Source organism: Sturnira hondurensis, unplaced genomic scaffold (genome assembly GCF_014824575.4).
Source record: "Sturnira hondurensis isolate 20B ecotype Veracruz unplaced genomic scaffold, ASM1482457v3 Scaffold0002840, whole genome shotgun sequence".
NCBI classification, from domain to species: domain Eukaryota; kingdom Metazoa; phylum Chordata; class Mammalia; order Chiroptera; family Phyllostomidae; genus Sturnira; species Sturnira hondurensis.
Window position 1 is genome coordinate 9883910 of NW_028075471.1, and position 21457 is coordinate 9905366.

At 37.5% G+C, this 21457-nt stretch overlaps 1 protein-coding gene across 2 annotated transcripts in view; it reads left to right on the forward strand.

Moving 5' to 3' along the window:
• The window catches only part of SYNPR (synaptoporin), a 348200-nt gene that overhangs the window by 318509 nt on the left and 8234 nt on the right, over window positions 1-21457 (forward strand). The window lies entirely within an intron of this gene.

The window sequence follows — 21457 nt, forward strand, 5'->3', positions numbered from 1 at the left end:
CTATATGCCAAGAAATTTGAAAACCTAGGTGAAATGGATAAATTTCTAGAAAAATGTAATCTTCCAAAACTCAATGAAGAAGAAGCAGAAAGCCTGAGCATACCAATAACAGCAGAAGAAATTGAAGAGGTAATCAAAAAACTCCCAACACACAAAAACCCTAGACCAGATGGTTTCACAGGAGAATTCTACAAAGCATTTAAGGAGGAGCTAACCCCTATTCTTCACAGACTATTCCAAACAATCCAAAAGGAGGGAAGACTCCAAAACTCTTTTTATGAAGCCAGCATCATCCTAATCCCAAAACCAGATAAAGACACAACAAAGAAAGAAAATTTTATGCCAATATTGCTGATGAACATAGACACTAAAATCCTCAACAAAGTATTGGCAAATCACCTCCAACAGTACATTAAAAAGATTATACACCATGACTAAGTGGGACTCATCCCAGGGATGCAAGGATGGTTCGTAAATCAGTAAATGTAATACATCACACAAACAAAAGCAAAGACAAAAATCACATGATGATATCAATACATACAGAAAAAGCATTTGATAAGGTACAGCACCTATTTATGATAAAAACACTCAGCAAAGTGGGAATAGAGGGAGCATTCCTCAACATAATAAAGGCCATATATGAGAGACCTACAGCCAACATCATACTCAATGGGCAAAAACTAATACCTTTTTCATTAAGATCAGGAACAAGACAAGGTTGTCCACTTTCACCACTTCTATTCAATATAGTATTGGAAGTTTTAGCCACAGCAATCAGACAAGAAAAGGAAATAAAAGGCATCTAAGTTGGAAGGGAGGAAACAAAACTGACATTGTTTGCAGATTACATGATAGTGTACATGGAAAATCCTATAGACTCCATCCAAAAACTGCTTGACTTAATAAATGAATTTGGCAAAACAGTGGGATACAAGGTCAATATCCAGAGATCAAAGGCATTTCTGTATACCAATAATGAAACAGCAGAAGCAGAAATCAAGAAAAAATCCCATTTGACATAGCAAAAAGAAAAATAAAATACCTATGAATAAACCTAATCAAGGAGGTAAAACACCTATATGCAGAAAACTACACAATACTGAAGAAATAAATTAAGGAATGCACAAACAAATGGAAACATATACTGTCTGTGTTCATGGATAGAAAGAATTAACATCATCAAAATGTCCATACTACCCAAAGCAATTTACAGATTCAATGCAATACCTATTAAAGTACCAGTGACATTTTTCACAGACATAGAACAAATACTTCAAAAATGTATATGGAATCATAAACATCCCTGAATAGCTGCTGCAATTTTGAGATAAAAGAGCAAAATAGGAGGGATCACAATACCTCATACCAAACTGTTTTACGAGGTCACTGTAATCAAAACAGCCTAGTACTGGCATAAAAACAGACATATGGACTAGTGGAACAGAGCAGAGAGCCCAGAAATAAACCCAAGTCTCTATAGTTAATTAATATTTGACAAAGGGGACAGCAACATAAAATGGAGTAAAAATAGCCTTTTCAACAAATGGTATTGGGAGAACTGAACAGCTACATGCAAAAAAATGAAATTCAAGCACCAACTTACACCATACTCAAAAATAAATTCAAGGTGGATAAAAGACTTAAATATAAGCCATAACACCATAAAAGTCCTAGAGGAGAACATTGGCAGGAAAATCTTAGATATTTCACACAGCAACATTTTTCTGATATGTCCCCTAGAGCAAGGGAAAGGAAAGAATAAACAAATGGAACTTCATCAAAATAAAAAGTTTCTGTATGGTTAAAGAAAACAGTATTAAAATAAAAAGAGAACCAACCATATGGGAAAACGTATTTGCCAATGATACCTCAGATAAGGGTGTAATCTCCAAAACATATAAAGAACTTACATGACTCCACTCTAAGAAGACAAGCAACCCAATTAAAAATGGGCAAAGGACTTGAACATACAGTTCTCTGAAGAGGACATCCAGAGAATCCAGAGACTCATGAAAAGATGCTCAATATTGCTAGCTATCAGAGATGCAAATTAAAACCACAATGAGATACCACTTCACACAGGTCACAATGGCCATCGTAAACAAAGCAACAAACAACAAGTGTTGGAGAGGTTGTGGAGAAAAGGGGACCCTAATTCACTGTTGGTAGGATTACAGACTGGTACAATCACTGTGGATAACAGTATGGAATTTTGTAAGAAAACTAACAATGGATCTGCCTTTTCACCCAGCAATTCCACTGCTAGGCCTATATCCCAAGAACCTTGAAACACCAATCCAAAACACCAATCCACACCTAAGCACCCCAATGTTCATAGCAGCATAATTTACAATAGCCAAGTTCTGGAAGCAACCTAGGTACCCATCAGTAAATGAATGGATCCAAAAACCATGGTACATTTACACAATGCAATTCTATGAAGCAGAAAGAAAGAAGGAGCTTCTACCCTTTGCTACAGTGTGGATGGAACTGGAAAGTGTTATGCTGAGTGAAATAAGCCAGGCGGAAAAGACAAATACCATATGATCTCACCTTTACCAGGATCCTAAACAACAAAACAAACAAACAAGCAAAATATAACCAAACACACTGAAATACAGAACAGGCTGACAGTGACCAGATGGGAGAGATGAGGGAATTTCAGGGAGAAAGGGGAAGTGTTTACAGGAACAAGTATAAAGGACACATGGACAACAACTAAGGGGGTGGAAATGGGAGAGAGGTGGGGAGCACTGCAGAGGGGTGGGCTGGGATGGGAGTAAAAGACAGAAAACAGTACTTGAACAACAATTACAATATTTTTTTAAATAAAATAAATTTAAATAAATTTTTAAAAAAGAAATACAATGATACTTCTTTTTATGTGTATAATTTTACTGAGATAAATAGAGCCAAGAACTATATCTGAAAAAACTCATCATCCAAGAGCATAAACCTGCCTATGCCCTGGACCTCCTGAGTTCATGGGGGCAGGTCAGCCAAACCCACATGCTAAGCTGGTGGAGCACACTGTGGTCAGGTATCCTAGAATTACAGATTCTCGGAGCAGTGGTCCCAGTGTATGGAACTACCATCTTTCCAGCAAAAAAAACTGGGTATTTTCTATGACACCTTCTTCCTTTCTTTAAATCAAATTCCTGACTAAACTCCATTAAATCTATGTCTTGATTACCTCTTCCTTCAATCTAGCTGTCACTTCTGTAATTCAGATTACTGTCACTCTTTGTTGAAAGTGTGACTACCATCTCCTATTTCTTTCCTCATCCTTCCCTCGAATCCAGCTTTTCTGGGAGTAGGCTAAGTACATTTGTCATCACATCCTATAAAGGGTCTCTGACCCTAAAATTTAAAGAACCACTGTTGAAGTCATTGCAAGCAAGTTACTTAAGCCTTCATTTTTTTTAGATGGATAAACCCAGTAGGCATGTGGGCTCTTCATTCTGCCTGGAAGGCTCCACCTAGATACCAACACGACTGGTTCATTTACGTTTTTTCAGGCCTGTAATCAAACCTACCTTCTTAATATGGTTTCCAAGGCCACCCAACTTGGGATTTCAGCACTCACTTCCCCATCATATCGTTCCTATCTTTTCCCTGTGTTACTTTTTTCTCCGCAACACTTATTTATCACTATCCAAACCACTACATACTTCACTTGTTTAGCTCATTCATTGTCTACTTTCCTCACATTCTGTAGGGCAGGAATTTTTGTCTGCTTTTGTCCACTGCTATATTCCCAGTGTCTAGAAGCTCACTTGACACATGGTAAAAAGTGACGTATGATTAATGATGTTTACTAATTTATTGTTTGTTTCTCTTGGTGTTTTTTATCATCCTGGATTATCTAGCTAATTTTTCTAGTTCTCACTTGAAATACATAAATAACTTCAAATTCTTTTGGAGGTTAGTTCCTCCACAACTGGCTATAAAAACAAACAAACACACAAAAAAACTTATCTGTTATATTAAGGAAGAACATTCTGTTATTTCACCTTAGTTTTGAATGCCAAACATAGAAGGTGTGGGGTGGGGTGGAGAACTGTTTCATTTTAAAATTGTTAAAAATCAATTATAAAATTTTTATTTGAAAGGTCTTCCCATTCATACTTTCAAATAGCTATAATATGATCCAGTTGAGCTAGGAGCTCTCTAATGGTGAAGGAAAAATTAGTCCTCATATCTATTTTGCACTTAGAAAAAAAGGAATCAGTGAATATTAGAAAAACAAAGCTCTCTATATTTTATTACTTTTTTATAAGAAAGTTCTTCAAAACCTCTTTAGAATAGAACTCACAATTTTGAGAAAGTTCCCCTTGTATTGAGGAAAATATATGTTTTGATAAAATTTAGGTGAGTTACATTATTTATCTGCCAAAATGCATGGAATTAAGTGCCCTGGAGCAACTAAAAATGTGACTCAGAAAAATACTTTAATAACTATTCTTCACTGATAGCAATACAAATTCTGAGTCAGGCGTGGCCTATGGGGATTTAAATAAAGTGTAGATCAAAATACAGTAGAAGGAAGTACCCACAAAAACCAGGCACACAGTGTGGGGAATGCCGCAGAGGGCCAAATTCAGCAGGGCAAGTGCCACTTGGCTTCCAGAAACCAGAGAATTAACCTAATGCAAATGTCAGCCTTTATTAATGTGGTATCACTGCTGGTGAAATTTAATTACTACACTTAGTCTCTGATCCTGAAAGCAAGTGGGTCATTTTCATTCTAGATCTGCTTTGGAATTTCACTCTTAGTGGTTCTCACTGTTAAACAATTCTGCCCTGTTGTCTAGTACACTGGAAATAATAATGCCAACGATTAGTGTTTATTGAGTATTTGCCATATGGCAGGCATGTAATGAATGTTCATATACTATATCTCATTTAATCCTCATGATAAATCTATGAGATAGTTATTATCCCCCAGTTTACAAGTGGGAGAACTGAAATTGAGAGCATTTAGAGATTTTGGCTAAAGTCACACAAGTGTTGAAGAATCCAGAACTGACTTCCGTTCTGTACCCATTACCCATATGCTCTCCTGCCCTTCTAAAGCAAGAAAAGCTACATGCTAAATTGGGGCGGGGGGGAGGCTCATCCAGCCTCTATTCCAAATTGACACTTCATAAGTTGCTTCAAAGGAATAATAGGTTGAGAACTATTATTTTGAAACTTTTGGGTAAGGTGGGCTAGGAGGATGTCACTAAAACAAAACCAAACAAAAAATCTTTATGGCCATCCCAAACCAACAACATAGCACTGTGTGTGTATTTGATGCATGATCTTTCAACAATATGTGTTTATTTTTTTAAAAAAGGCAAAAACTAACAACACACACGCAAAGATAAAGAGATAAGGAAGGAGAACATTTCCAGCCTGCAGGCAATCTGTCTGCCATCCCACTGAGAAGCATCAGCACAGCTGCCTGGTCCATCTCAGCTTGTCATCAGTGGTTCTCACAGTGAGACCATCTCCCCGGACTGAAACAGTTCCAGTGTGCAGAGGTCCGCATTTTTCATCCATGGGCCCTAAGCATGACCCCACATTTGATGTAGGCACAAAAGCAATGATACTACTATGGGAGACTCGAAATGTTTATCTGTGGTTGTCTGGACTCTTGGTGACTTTCTCATTATAAAAATATTTTAGAACTCATCTCCATTCATGCATATTCAACTGTCACATTTCTAACACATTTTTAAAAATTATCATTATTACAAGTGTGCATTTCTCTTTAACTTAAGCTCTGCGGAATTACCTTAACAGGCATCATAATTTCTCTTTTGTGTTCTCTCAAAATCATTAAAATAAATAACTTGCATCATGTTTATTTCCCAGGTGTTTTTCAATAGAGTTAATACTGTTTGCCATGGTGCATAAATAGAATGGGGGTAGTTCCTCTAATATGAAACCAGGATGTTTCATACTTACCTCCAGAATAAGGTGAAGCTTTCTTTGTGCTAAAAAAAAAACAAAAAACACACAAACAAAAAAAAAACAAAACAAAAAATCCTTTCTATGTAGTTTAATTTTGGTGATAGTGAAAAAGATTTTTTTAGGAAAAAAGGAAAGCTATTATGAGCAGGACTTAACGGGGGCAGCTCTGCCCTCTGGAACAAGGTTGTTACATCTTTAGCTAATTTCTGCAAATTTGTGTGGAATCAGGGTCCTCACTGTGATTAAGAATATCTTATGTAGAACCTTCACTTTTTTAATAGCTAATTTCTTTCTCTCATTAACAGGATGTAATATGGCACATAATGAGATCTCATTATAACAGATTTTAATATAACATAGGTCAAATGGTGCCCACGCAGCAGAACTACAGACCACCAGATTCTAATTATATGCAGTTTAGAAAAGTGCATATTGTTGGACTTTTTTTTGATACTGTTAGTCCTAATCCCCACATACTCAACTCCATTGGTTTTATTACGCCCATTCAGTAAAATAAAAGGGAAAGAAAGATAAAGGCAGAATATTTTTTCTTCTTAATTTACACAAGGGATTTTTGCTTTATGTGCTTAGATGTGTTAGACATAACACTGGAATAGGTATTGCAGGAGTTGTAAAAACATATTGGACAATACTCCAGGAAGGCATAACCTTAGCAAAGCCCGAATGATTGAAGGCCCGGGCTCTGAAGTCTAATTGCATTTGTGTCCTGGTTCTGCCATTTGCTAGCTGGGTTAACTTGGGCAACTTACTTGACCTCTCTGTGCCTCTATCGCCTCCGCTGTAAATCAATGGTAGTAGCACTACGGCCTTATCACTAAGCATTACATGACAATAACACTTTGCACAATCTCTGGTTTATAGAAATTCCTTAATAACTACTAGATGAGAGAAAGCAGCAAGAGGCTAATCTAAAAGTTGAACTGGGAAAATGTGATGGACCTACAAAAAAGGAGGAATGGCAGAATGGCAATGTATGCACAGTGGTGTGGGAAGGCCTGTTGAGAGTGGGGCCATGGAGAGCAGGGGATGCTGGAGTAGACTGGGATGTTCATATGGAGGACATTTCCTTATCGGTGAGAACCTTGCTTCTCAGTATGTCTCTGGACCAGCTGCCTTGGTATTATTACTCAAAAGCTTTTTAGAAATGCAGACTCTCAGACCCACTCCAGACCTACTGATTCGGAATCTGCCTGTCAAGAAATGCCAGGACACTTGTGACACATAAAGTTGAAATGCCTTGCTCTTGGACACATCTTGCTTGTTAAACACTTCAGGCCTGCACTACCTCTTCGCACAGACATCAGCACTTATAAAAAATAATGCTGGAAAGAGGGAGACTGTGCTCCCAAAAACTCCCACTGGTAAAAACTGTGAATGTTAAATTTTAACAGTTATGTATTGAAAATAGGATAGAACTGACAAAACTAAAAGCGTGAAACATAAGTTATGATTCAACTAATATTTATGCCTAAACAGAGTAAAAATCACAAATATTTATTTCATCCAGAATGAAAACGAAAACCAAGAAAACATATGATCACTCCCTTTGGGAGGGTATCCCCAGGCTTATAAAGATATGCACCACCCCCCACCCCCATTGCAACTCAGAATATAATGATAGTTTAGTTTTGTATCTGCCCATCCATCCTTGTCACATACACACACCAAACAACAACACAACATCTCAGTGAGCTGTACTATGTACACAACACATGTTGCAGAGAGAGACACACACACCCCCAGCTTTATCCATACCTGGCCACTTTTTCATGTCTGCTTTCCTTCTGTTGGGTGCACCTGCCCAAGTCTTGCTGCCAGAGACACAGCAGAATCTTTGATGTGGAATAAATAGAATAAGAAATAGGATAAGAACAAAAGGGAAGAACTCATGGTGAAAATAATCTGTATCATTTATCAAGTGCCCAGTTGTGTAAGATATTGTCTCACAGATTATCCATTTGTTTTGTTTCTTGCAATAACTCACTAAGATAAGCTATTAATTCTCTACTATTTAACTTGGGGAAACAAAGGTCTACAAGGTCAAATAAATTGTCAAAGGCCAAACAGCCAAGGAGCAATATAAACTAGATTAGAACCCAGGTCTTCTCTCTGACAGAGTAAAGCCGGCATCTATGCATCTAATAGCCATGTCTTTGAGAAATGGCTTCTAATTTGTAATTTAAATGTAATATTTTTCTCACTTTCACTTTGTATGATGAGTGGGGAAGTGGCAAAGAAATTTTCTGAAATCAGACTAAATTTAAGCTGTAGATGGTGGAATGCAGAATAATTTCCTCAGTATTTTAGAAGTTCTTCATTTTAACCATCTGTTGCAGGCTGACAGATGGTTTGATGTATGACAGGATAATGGGTCTTCAATTCTAGAAAGGCATAAGGAATGCTGAAAAATAGCATGAACTGAGCTAACACCTCTCACTTACTTGCAAAAAAAAGTGTTTGCAAGAGGTAAGTGTGAAATATAATCATAATCATTCCCCTAAACAGAAGATTTCTCACAATTGCCAAAGGTCAAATCGAGTAAAATAAGCCTATTCCAAAATTATGTTAGAGTTTTCAAATCCAGTCATTTAAAAGGGTATACAAAGGAAAAAAGATATGCATGAAGAAAAATAATAAAAACAAACCCTCAAAACCTTCCTCTTATCCCTATCTTTCTACTACTTCATTTTTGTAATAGGCAGCCAGTGTTATGAGTTTCTTATATCTCTGGGATAATTTAGGGAGCAGGCAGCTTTTTAAAATACAGATGATTTTCCCCTCTAAGAGACACAGCCAAATGTGAAGTCTCTATACTTCCTTCTCACATTCCTGGGATATATATGAGAAGTTGTATACATGGTAGATTTTTGGTGAGGTAACAAGGACACAAGTGCTTAAGACTCTCCCACTCCCAAGGAAAGTACAGTGAAGTGAAAGAGACCTACCTGTGAACAGAATTAAAATAGCACATACTCTGTACATTCTGAATGTACACTGATCAACCATTTGTTGATCACAGCACTCAGTCTCCCAGGCAAAACTTCTTCAAACAGCCTTACATGTCTTAGCACAATCACCTCTGTTTTTTCCAATCATGTAGTGCAACCAGATGAAATTTCACACACACAAGTGTGCACACCTGGTTGTTGCAAAGCTCTACTGATAGAGAGCTACTGGCTCATAACTTAGACTGTACGAACAAAATTCTGGCCATTTGAATTTAACCTGAGCAGATGAATCTATTTTCAAAAGAATATCAGAATACAGATTAAAAAAATTAAGTCATTGCAGCTGAATTCATGGTCAAACATCAACCATGAGAAAATCAAGCCATGCCACTTTAAGATTACATCATCTTCACCACCACCATCATCCCAACCATTAATTAAACACAATATTCCAGTCTCCATGCTTAACATTTTTATTTAAATTTAATTTTCACAACAATCCTATATGTTAGGCATCCTAGTTCTTGTTATAGATGTGAACACTGAAGACCAGAGAATTTTTAAATCCATGATGAATTTTGTTCTGTTGAATTATTTCCAGCCATGCATATCAACTCTTTCCTGTACTATCTGTGAGATAATCAGCAGTGTAGAATACTAAGTTAACAGAATTATGTTTTCAAAGGAGTATTTTACAGCCTGGACTTATCTTGGCAGTTCCTTCCCACTCTAAGATTATGTAATTCCAGAGGAGGAATGTGTGCATTTTTTTCAGTTTTAGGGAAGGTGATGGCCAGAGACCGCAAAGCAGAGTTTGGAAGGTGGCACCTGAAAGGTCTGCCAGCATTTTCTGAGTCAAAATTTGCCAGTGTAGCTTACTTGAAAAGATTTAACATCCATTTTTAAGTATATCTTGGTGGTGGGGACAACTTAAAAATGTTCAGACAAATTAAGGAATCACTTTGGATTATCTAATATTTTAATTATCCATGGCTTTACCATTTGCCATTGAATGAAGGAAAAAGATAGTTAGGTGTTATCTCTTTCTTAAAAAGTGTATGTGTGTTTGTGTGTGTGATATCACATATATGAGGGGGGACCCCAAAAATGGAATTATCAAAACAAATGGAATTATCTTCTGGAGGGTGGGCCCCTTGTAGTACAGGATTTCCGTACTAGGTGAGTGTTCTAGGAACCCATCTGTATCAGTGTACCAGCTGGCATTATTGTGAGAGGCTGCATATGGCTTCAGTGAATTTTTCTAAACTCTTTCAACAAGCTTTCCCATTTCATGATGGGTGATTCACAAGAGCACCTGCCCACATTACACTGAGTGTTCAGCAATTTTTGACCCAAAACAGTATGATCCTCATGCCTCAACTTCCCTATTCATCATATCTCACCCCAAGTGACTTTTTTGCTTCCCTGGATTAAAAAGTCCCCAAAGGAAAATGTTTTGTCAATGTGGAAGAGGTGAAACAAAAAAATGGCAGAAGCACTAAAAGGTATCAAAATTGAAGAGTTCAAAAACTGTTTTGAGCAGTGCAAATAAAGTCTCAATCTGTGTACTGCATCACACAGAGAGTACTTTGAAGATGACAGAAGTTTTAACATGAAACAATAAATGCACAATTTTTATAAACAAATTCCAGGTTTTAGGGGGTCTACCATCATACATCTGACTTCCAAGTTTTACGTATATGAAACACTGTGATGAAGTAATTTTGTTCATATGATGAGAGAACATTGTAGCCCAGGATACACATGAAAGGTGAAGTGAAGATCTGGCTGTTTTTGGCTTTGAACCTTCTGCCATGTCCCCTGTGTGCTACACTTCCAGTTGTCTCATCTGTACACTACCTGACAGATGGTATTTTTCAGCTATGTTTACAATGCCCAATGGCCTTATGTCAGGTAGACAAAGTTGGTGGTTAGTAATCTAAATTTTAGCATTTTTATCTAGTTGGCTCAATAGCAGCCCCCAAAATATTTTGGAAGTGCTAACAAATACATAAAAATTAAAAAAGACTGATAAGATATTCAATAAAACATCTTCAAATATCCAGATCAATCCTTGACTCACTCTACAAATTTGATTTCCCCCAACTTATCTTTAAGACGTCTACACTGGTTCCAATACTTGCCTCATTTCTGGTCTAGGACTTGGACATCTTATCTGATTCTATAATTTTTGGTAATTGTGTCAAATCAATAACCAACTGCTTGAAAAGAGGGCTGTTTTCTGCATAAACTAGGAATCCACTTGTAAACACTGAATAATGCTGGTTGTTTCTCTAGGCTTATAAGCTTCTAGAAAGCTGCAAGGGTTTGGAAAGACAGGAATACTTTTCTGCCAACATTTGATATGCAAACAGATCCACCCAGACCTTTTTACTTACTTACCTCTCTACTTTGTTTATTGTTTGGCTTTCTAAGAGGAAGAAGTTTGCAGGTGTGCAAGTTCAGGAAGCTAATAGCCTCAGCAGCCACAAGAGCCACCAAAATTCCCAGCAAACAAGCAATTTTCCCTCCTTGCACTTCCTTCTGCTAACAGCATGGCCCAGAGAATCGTCTTGCCCTGATGAAGATCAATAAGCATTCTTGTTGTAAGCAGGTAGTAGAGAGAAGCCCAAACTTCCTCCAGATGCTAATTCCTAGGCCTCCCAGGCAAGCTATTCTATGGAAGATTGATTAATTCAACATGAGTCTGCTTTGAAAAACGCCCAAAGGACGAGTCCAAAAGGATCCTGGATAAATCCTGATCTGTGCAGCTTCCCATGTCCCTAGACAAGCCAGTGCCCACATGCATTTTTGGTTTGTTTTCAAAACACCAAATCCTCCTCCTGCAAAGCCATTATTAACATTTTCAGTTACACATTCTTCTGTGATTATTTGAGTCAGGTCTCTTCCCTCCAACAGAATGAATACTGGCACCATGTCTGTATTTATTAACTACTATATTCTGAATACCTAGAATATAGTTGGTTTTTACTAGAGATTTGAATAACTGAATAAACCTACCTGATTTGTTTTACCATCAAAATTCACTGAGTAATACCAATATATGTTTCTATTCTGTTGTGTATTCAATTTTTATATTTAGAAGTGTGGGGGGGAAATTTTGTTGAGGGATTACTATGTGTCAGGCTCAACATTTTATTGAATTAACTCATTTATCCTTGGCAAAAATACTGTGAAAATTTATCATTATCACTCCTTTATGTAAATAGGAAAACTGAGGCTTAATAGAATCCAAGAGCTAGTTGATAAGAGTTGAGATGTGAGGCCAGGGCTGCCCGATTGCAAAGACAACCATTATGTGATGCCTTCTCCTCTAAAATTCAATGTATAATAAAAGCTACCTCACAAATTCTTGATGAAGATTAAGTGGAACAATGTACGGAAAGGTCTTAGCATGGTCTTTGGCTCGTAGGAATCAATAACAGCCATTATGGGTAACACTGCTACTATAACTATTCATTTAGTTTGAACAGTTATTAATTTTGTAATATCCTGTTTTAAAGGTATGTTCTATTTGTAACAAAAAGGTTAGGCAGGATCGATTGGAAACTGAATCGAGTTTTAAGGAAATGTTTTTAAAGTATGATTTACAATCACATTGCAGCAAACTAATGAAGACTCTGCATTCATTCTGAGCTGGCCAAACAGCCACAAATACCCTCTACTTGCACCAAGATTGTGAAACCCATTGTCAATGAGCCAAAGGAAGAACTACAGAGGATGATTTTGAAGTCTTATTTTCATAAGAAAAGTTAAAAAAAGAAGCCAGGAGCCTCAGGTCTACAGCTGAGAAAATACAAGTCTATTCATAAAGATCTCTTGGAACAGACTCAAGAAGAAAAAATGTAGTGTATCAATCACAATCAAATTTGACTTAAGAGAAAAAGAAATAAAATCCTACATTTATTCTCAAGCATAAGCCAGATTCTTCAGACATGAAACAAGATGAGTATTACCAGCCCTATAACAGAAGAAAAGCAGCATCCTCTGCATCTTTTTACAAAAAATCCTGATTAATTGACAGAGCAACTGTAATATGTCTAGGACAATAATGCAAAACAACTGAGACAGTGCAGAAAAAAGAAAAATGTAAATCGCCTGAGAACTGAAAACAGGTCTTCTTTGTTTGGTATCCTCCTGCTCCTACTCCATTTTTAGAATAGTGCCCAGCCTATAATGGGAAAAATAATAAGTACTGGACAGATGACTGAGAAAGAGACATAATGATGGGCAAATAAAGAAATCAATGAGACTGATAGTTAGACAGATCTGAGTTTGGAACCCAATTCCTCTACTTACTTAACTTCTGTATGCTTAGCAACTTAGTGACTCAGAACTCCAGCAGCTCAGTCTTTCTGAACCTTGATTTTCTCATCTATCAGGTGAGGTCAATAATAACCACTTCAAAATGTTATTACAAAAATTAAATGAGTAATGTATGTCACACACAATATCTGAGACACAGTAACTGCTCCATAAGTGATATTCATAAATATTAATATTACAACTTAATTTTTATTATGAGCCAACAAAATCATGGGCCCCTGAAAGCAATAGAGTGCTCTTTATAATAGATTAAGAACACAGATTCTGGAACCAAACTTTTTGGGTCCAAATCCTAGCTCTGCCTCTTTCAAGCTGGAGTTAAGTATTTTATCCCACCTATAAAATGGGACTACATATCTCATCCAATTTGACCAGCCAATTATCCTGGCCCAAGTCTTGAGAATAGCAGGATCAAGTCAGACTTTCACCCTATATCTAGCCTGAAGTGCATGGCCCATCTCCTCCTTTGGGAGAAAGCCCAAGCATCACTTCCTTAACATTGATCTGCCTTCAGACCCCCACTGGGGTGATGCATTGGGCTACCATATGAACCCACATATGGCACTCTGCAGGCCAGGAGAGATGGGAGAGGCAGGCTGGCCTTGCAAAAGCTAAGCTGAGGGATGGCTACCAGGGTCACCTTGAACTCAAGTACCAAGAGAAATTGTGACATCAATGAGCAAAAACAAGAGAAGGAGCATCACTCTCCCTTGACCTTGGATATGCAAAGGTCTGTCCAGAAAAAGTCCAGCTATTGTTAATATAGTGAGAAAAGTTTGTATGACATGGCTATAACCTGGAAGCCAAGGAGAGTGGGTTGTGCTTGTGTGAACAATGACGGCTTCCCTGTACTAGTCAGTGAGGATGGCAGATACCATTGAGTGAGCACATGTACTGTGACCATCACATTCAAAATAACTGAGCAAGCAAAGCAATGAATCCGCATCAAACTGGCATTAAACTTGAACATTCCTCTACAGAAACTATTTGGATGATTCAGAAGCCTGTGGCTATGAGTAACTGGTGATTGGCAGCTTAATCATGACAATGCACCTGCTCATATGTCACATCTCATGCAGAGCTTTTCAGTGAAACATCAAACCACCCAGGTGACTCTGCCCCTCTACAGCCCAGATTTGGTACCCTGCAAATTCTGGCTTTTCCCAAAACTAAAATCACCTTTGAAAGAGAAGAGATTTGAGAGTGTTGATGAGATTCAGGAAAATATGACAGGACAGCAGATGGTGATTGGAAGAACCATGTGAGGTCCCAAGGTGCCTACTTTGAAGGAGACTGAAGAGTCATTGTCCTATGTGCAATGTTTCTTGTGTCTTGTATCTTCTTCAATAAATGTCTCTATTTTTTGTATTACATGGCTGGATACCTTCTGGACAGACTCCATAAATGTACTTCCATGTGTTAATTGTGGACTAGAGCTGTGCTGTCCAAAAGGGTAAAAATGTTGGCATCAGAAACTTGAAATGTGGCTGATAATAATTTAAGATGTGCTGCAAATATAAAATGCACACCAATTTCAGAGATTAGTACAAAAAGTAATTTATTAATGATTTTATCAAATGGTCATATTTTATACATTGGGTTTTATTATAGAAATACATATAATATATTGATACAATTAATTATACTAACTTCTTTTCCTTGTTTAAAATATGGCTACCATAAAATTTAAATTGCATATGTGATTCACATCTCTGCCTTGCATTTTTCTTCTATGAGACAGCACAGGGTCAGAGACTCAGTGTCTCACCCCATGGGGACCAAACAGCCCTTTCCAATCTTCAGGCATTCTCTGCCCTGCTTCAGTCACCTGGGCCAGGAGTTATTTACTATTGTTCTTTAAATCTAATTGTCTTTTAAACTTCAATAAAATGCACTTTTGAAGAAAATATGGCACCACTACTGGTTATAGAGATCCAGCATTATTTGACATGATTAGAACATAAACATAGAAATGAATCAGTGAAAATAAAAAAGTACTATATTCTAGCCAGACTCCAAGCCTGGGGCCTTTATTTTTCTGATAAATAGATATCAAATAGGTTATAGAAACAGATTAGCACCCAGCTGAGACTTTCTCTCCTTTACTACTAGATTGAAAGGGAATTGTGAGGGAGAATGCCTTTCTTCCTGTGTAACTTAATGTTATTTGTTGCCATGACTGTGTTTCCACAAAGGTAGTTGACCCCAGGTTTCAGAAAACCTGGGCATAATAGAAAACCACTCATTGAATGTGAAGCCAGTGTGCTGAATTCAACTGGGACATTTCACTTAACTTCCCTGAATCTGTGAAGCAGGTATAATTATGTTCACCCTGATGTGATTATTATAAACATCAAATGATTTTTTGCGATCGTGTGTTAAAAATTGTTGACATTCTTCAGATGTCATTATTATTAGTCCTTCCAACCAAGTAATAAAATCAACCTGTGAGTGGACAGAAAGTTATTCCATGCTTAGCTCTCCTCTCTTCAAAAGCAAGTCTGAAGTTCTGCCCTGAGATAAGCTTCTCTATTTTGCTGTTGGATTTCTTTGTTTCCTGATTCATACTTCCTGTTCCTGTTGGGAATCTCTAAAATCTGACTTGGCAAAGTGAATCCAGTTGCACTGGGGGTGAGAGTGACTGGCTGGACTACCCAGTTTCTGGTCTAGGTTCTCTATGTAGGTGTCAGCTGCAGAAAAAAGTGCAAAGTCATCCAGGAAGAAAAACTGATAATAAAGTCATTGGTGTTGAAACACTGGGAATATTTGCTAATAGAAATGGGAATTTGGCTGTGTTTCCTGATAGCCAGCGGAGGTGCAGTGTGCCAGTAGCAGGCAGAAATAGAGATAGGTTTACCTGGTTGTGAAATATTAAGTTTTCTGTCACCAAAGATGATTCCTTTTGTATACCTCAGAGTAATCCAAGACAAACATCTTTAATATATTAAATTACATTCTAGTAAAATTGAGTTTGCTAACAGTAACTTAGGAGAAGTGAAGACAACAAAACACACCCAACAAGAAAATGGAAACAATGCATCCAGCCAGCTGTAAGCCAGGCTGCTCCTTCTGCAGAGGAAGCCGTTTACTTGGATCATCAAACAGATACATACAACATATGGCAGATACACAACCAGATACTGTCTCAATGTTCTATCAGTACAAAGTGAGACCACTAGTTCAGGGCGTATTTTATAAAGCACTAACGAACCACGGGCAAGTATCTCAGCCCACTTGGCCTCAGTTTATTCACCTGTGTTAAAGACTAATAATGCCTCCCCTGGCTACTTCTTGAGCTTTGACAGAGATCCCAAGTATGAGAGTTTTTTTTAAAGCATCCAAGCACCTTCCAAATGTTAGCCTCTCCACTCTGTGGGGGTAAATAACACAAGCAGAGCTCGAAGAAGTTATCCTCAAAGAGGTGATCCATGCACCATGATAACCTATCAACAAATGTTACAAATTTACGTCGTGAGTTTCTTCCATGCAAGTCCATCTGTATTTGATAGACAAGGGGTTGCATTTGTAAACAACTGGACTCTTACCTGCACTATCAGAAGAGTCACTTAGGTAGACCATTAACAGAGCATTAAATAACATGAGTGAGAAAGTTATTCAACATTCAATTTAACTTCAAGCCTTCTGCTTAAGTCATGCCACTATTTCTTTAATATCCCTCTAACACTCCTTCTTTTAATTTTAAAATATTTTTCAATTAATTTTTATATTCAGTATTATTTTGCATTAGTTTCAGGTGTACAGCATAGTGTTAGAAGAATCATATATTTTACAAAGTGCCTCTAACACTACTTAATTCTTCTTTTAACGAAGATCATCAGCTCCCAAGCCTCATGTAAATATCTCCAGCTAGAATTTAAGTTACTTTGTTTTCACTGTAGAACATTTATGTTTGCAGTTTTCTTCTATCTCTGTCAAGTTGTATATGTTAGCATTCATAGTACATGTATAATTTCCTTCTGGGATGAACATATTTATGTTTTAAAAATGGGTAATTGCTTTAAATTAAATATCAAATAATAACAAGAGGTATGCAGATTAAATAAAAATTGTTTAGGTAGTACCAAAATGACTAAGAGAACATTAACTAAGATCTTTATTCATATAGAATGTACCAAACAGCATCTTTCCCCCCACCTATTCATAAAGCTCATGATACACTACAGTAGTCAAGCCAGGCATTAATTACAAGTAAAGCATTTCCCCTGACTATGCTTCAATTTCCTCATAAGAAAAGCAAGGCTAACATAAGTACCCATGCTGTGAGGTTAATGACATCTGTAAGTGCTGAGCACAGACCTGGCATAGAGGAAGCACTCAGTAAATGTGGGTGAAGGCAGCTGTTGCTGCTGCTCCTAAGACAGACATTAAACCATTAGTTCAGGACAGTGTCTGATGGACACACCCTCTCCACCTTGCTCTGTGCTGAGGAGGTGACCAAGATGGGTCACATCACTGGGCACTGGGAAGCCTTTCCAGGAGATAAAGGATGAAAGCAAAGTAGGGTCAGGGATTGGCTCCTGTCTCTCTGTCTCATTCCCCGCGAGTAGCATTAGACTCAGGCTAACACCAAAGCTGAAAACTAAAAAAGTCCAGGCTAACATACATGTTAGCTAGAACTTTTGACATAGTCTCCCCATCTTCACAGTTCACTTAGTTATGGAAAACTTGGCTCCAGGCTACTTACTGAGACCCTTTAATGTAAAAACTCTCGACTCTAATGGCATTTATAATTTGTTCTAATTATAAATCCTGCTGCTGCTGTAAGGACAAACAGGGCCATCTGAAGTTTCTGTCTGGAAGAGCCATTGATATAATCAATCACTGTCCTCACCACATTGCCACATTGTTTTTATTTGGTCTAATTACAAAAGACTAGCCCTGGCTGGTGGCTCAGTGGATTGAGCACAGGCCTATGAACCAAAGGATTGCTGGTTCAATTCCCAGTCAGGGTACATGCCTGGGTTCTGAGTCTGGTCCCCAGTAGGAGGTGCATGAGAGGCAACCACACATTGATATTTCTCCTCCTCTTTCTCTTTCCCTTCCCTTTCTCTAAAATAAATAAAGAAGTAAAATCTTTAAAATACACAAGATTGTATAAAACAAAATAAAAATCATCACTTGTTATTTTGCTTGCTTGTCTGTTTTGTTAGTTAGGTTCCACTTATAGGTAAGATCATATGGTATTTGTCTTTCACCGCCTGAGTTATTTCACTTAGTATAGTATTTTCCAGTTCCATCTGTGCTGTGGCAAAGGGTAGGGGCTCCTTCTTTCTTTCTGCTGCATAGAATTCCATTGTGTAAATGTACCATAGGCCCTGGCTGGTGTAGCCCAGTGCGGATTGAGTGTGGGCCTGTGAACCAAAAGACTGTGGTTTGATTCCCATTCAAGGCACATGCCTGGGTTGCAGGCCAGTGCCCAGCAGCAGATGCAGGAGAGACAACCATACATTGATATTTCTCTCCCTCTCTCCTTCCCTTCCCCTTTAAAGATAAATGAATACAATCTTTAAAAAAACTAAAAAAAATTAATGTATCATAGTTTTTTGATCCACTCATTTACTGATGGGCACTCAGGTTGCTTCCAGCACTTGGCTATTATAAAGTGTGCTGCTATGAATATTAGGGCTCATAGGTTCTTTTGGATTGGTGTTTCAGGATTCTTAGGGTGACTAAGGGGGTGGGGGGAATAATGGAGGGGAAGAGGGAAAAGTTGTCAGGAACATGTATAAACCACACATGGACAAAGCCAAAGAGGGGTAGGATTGAGGGTGAGTGGTGGGGATGGCTGGGGTTGGGGGGAGTGGTGAGGAGAAATTGGAGACAACTGTACTTGAACAACAATAAAAGAAAATATTACCAGTCCACAAAAAAACTCTAATCCTACCAATACCAGTTGGTAAACTCTTATATAATTTTATCTACATAAAAATGTGTTAACAAAATTGGGAGCATTTTCTTTCATTTATTTTCTCACTCAACAAATGTCAATGGCATCTATTCTGCCAAGACCCAGAAACAACCAAAGTAGACAGAGTCCCTGTCCTCATGGAGCTGACAGCCAATTAGAAGAAAAAGGCAAATAAACGTATTGTCACTTCTCACAACCACCCTCTGAGAGAGAAACTGTTACTACCCCAATCTACAGATAGCTAACCTGAGGCTTCAAGTAGCCAAGCAAACTGCCTAAGGATACACAGCTAGTAAATAGCAAAGTCAGGATTCGACCACAGGGCTACCTGATAGCAACCTAAACTTTTAAGTGATATGAGAGTTACCTTGGTATGATATGCTGATCTTTCTTTACAAAATGGTACTAAGAGCTAAAAGGTTGAATTGTCACCCTAAGATAACATATTTACTCCAAAGACATAGTTTCTTGACTTCAATCATGAGGTTTATTTATAAAAAGTGATTTGTTATTATTTTATCATATTTAAATTAAGAAGGACCTCAAGTTCAATATTTTATTTTTTTAGTATATTTAATTTAAATAAGAAGATCACAATTCCTTACAGCAGACATGAGAGACAGTAGAGAATAGTCAAGCTCACAAGTCCTGGAAACAGACAGCCAGGCTTACAGTCCTGATTCCCTCACTTAATAACTCATGATTCTGAGCAGTTTTATTTAACCTCTTCATAACTCAGTTTCCTCAACATAAAATGAGGACAGAATAAGCATCTATTTTGCAGTGTTATTGTCAGGATTAATTGAGTTAATACATGCAAACTCGGATGACACTCTGAATATATGTGCTCAATAAATTATTATTTTACCATGTAAGACTAAAAGTTTTGATACTATGTTTTCTAATTTTCAATTGACATGTTTTTACATGACTTTTTTCTTAAAGGTTTCCCCTCCTAATGGCTTTTTGACAAGTCTGTTTTTGATTTTGAGTATAAAGACAGATACTATCTCATAATTTGATTATATGGTATCTGTGGCCCCCTACCAATATTTAATATCAAGAAAGCAGAGTCTATAATTCACATTTTTAAATTCCCCATAAGACTTTACTCCATACTTGGCATAGTACTCAAAAATTACTGTTTAAATGAATGAATAAAATAGGTATTAGACTGAATATTAGCAGAATGTTGTATTCACCACAGTCAACCTGGCTTTTATTTATTTGTAACCATTTCTCCAATCTTTAATTCAAACTCAAATATCTGAGTCTCTTTATTCCAGATGTTCTCATTGATATTGGACTAGCTGCAGTTTTGTATGTGTTTGCTTATTTGTTTATACCTCCATCTTATTCCAGAAACAATTTAAAGTGGTTCACAAGGATATATGAAACTCAAGATAGAATTAACTAAAAATAAGAAGGGAAGAAGGATGACTTTACAAAACAAAATTAGGAAGAGGGTTAGAATACTCATGCACTAAAAAATCCTATGAGTGGGTCACACATTTTCTACAGCCAACATGAAAAGGTCAACTAGTGAGTTACATAATTTGCAACAGACCCTGGATGAAGAAACTGACTGCTCAGAAGATTCAGCAACTCTTAAGAGTGGACTTTTCACAATATTCTTCACAAAAGTCATTCCTAACAATTATCACTCACAAGGGTATGTTTAGAGTATGAGTTCCCTCAGTCTAGATCATGGGATCTTGATGAAAAGTCATTTAGTCACAACATGAGCAAAGACAAATCACCGCAGGCCAGATGTGGCAGGTCAAGTAGGAAAGCAACTCATACGAATTTTTCCCCAGGGGCTTAGCATTTAGAATAAAAAAAAGAAGTCTGTTTCTGTTGATGGATTTCCTATTACCTTTTCCAGGTCACTGCTTTTAATATTCTAGGTAAGCAAGATGGAACATTTTTAAAGTAATCAAACATAAATAGAGTAAATCTGAAAAATCATCCTATGTTAGAACATGGTCTGTTTAAATCTTGGACAGTGACTCCCACACTCTGCCACCTCTGAGTCATGAGGGAGGATGTGAGAAGTAGCTACCCCCTTCATCAGAAACTTGTAGATGTTTCTCTAAAATATTCATCCCCTCACACCGTAGCAATTTTGCTTGATGTGAATAAAGAAGCTTCTTTGCCCAAACTCACATCAGGTGGTTTTCTAAGTCAAACAGGTCTGGATCTCAGTCCTGGCTCTGCCACTTTCCATGTGTAAACCGATATCTCTGGGTGT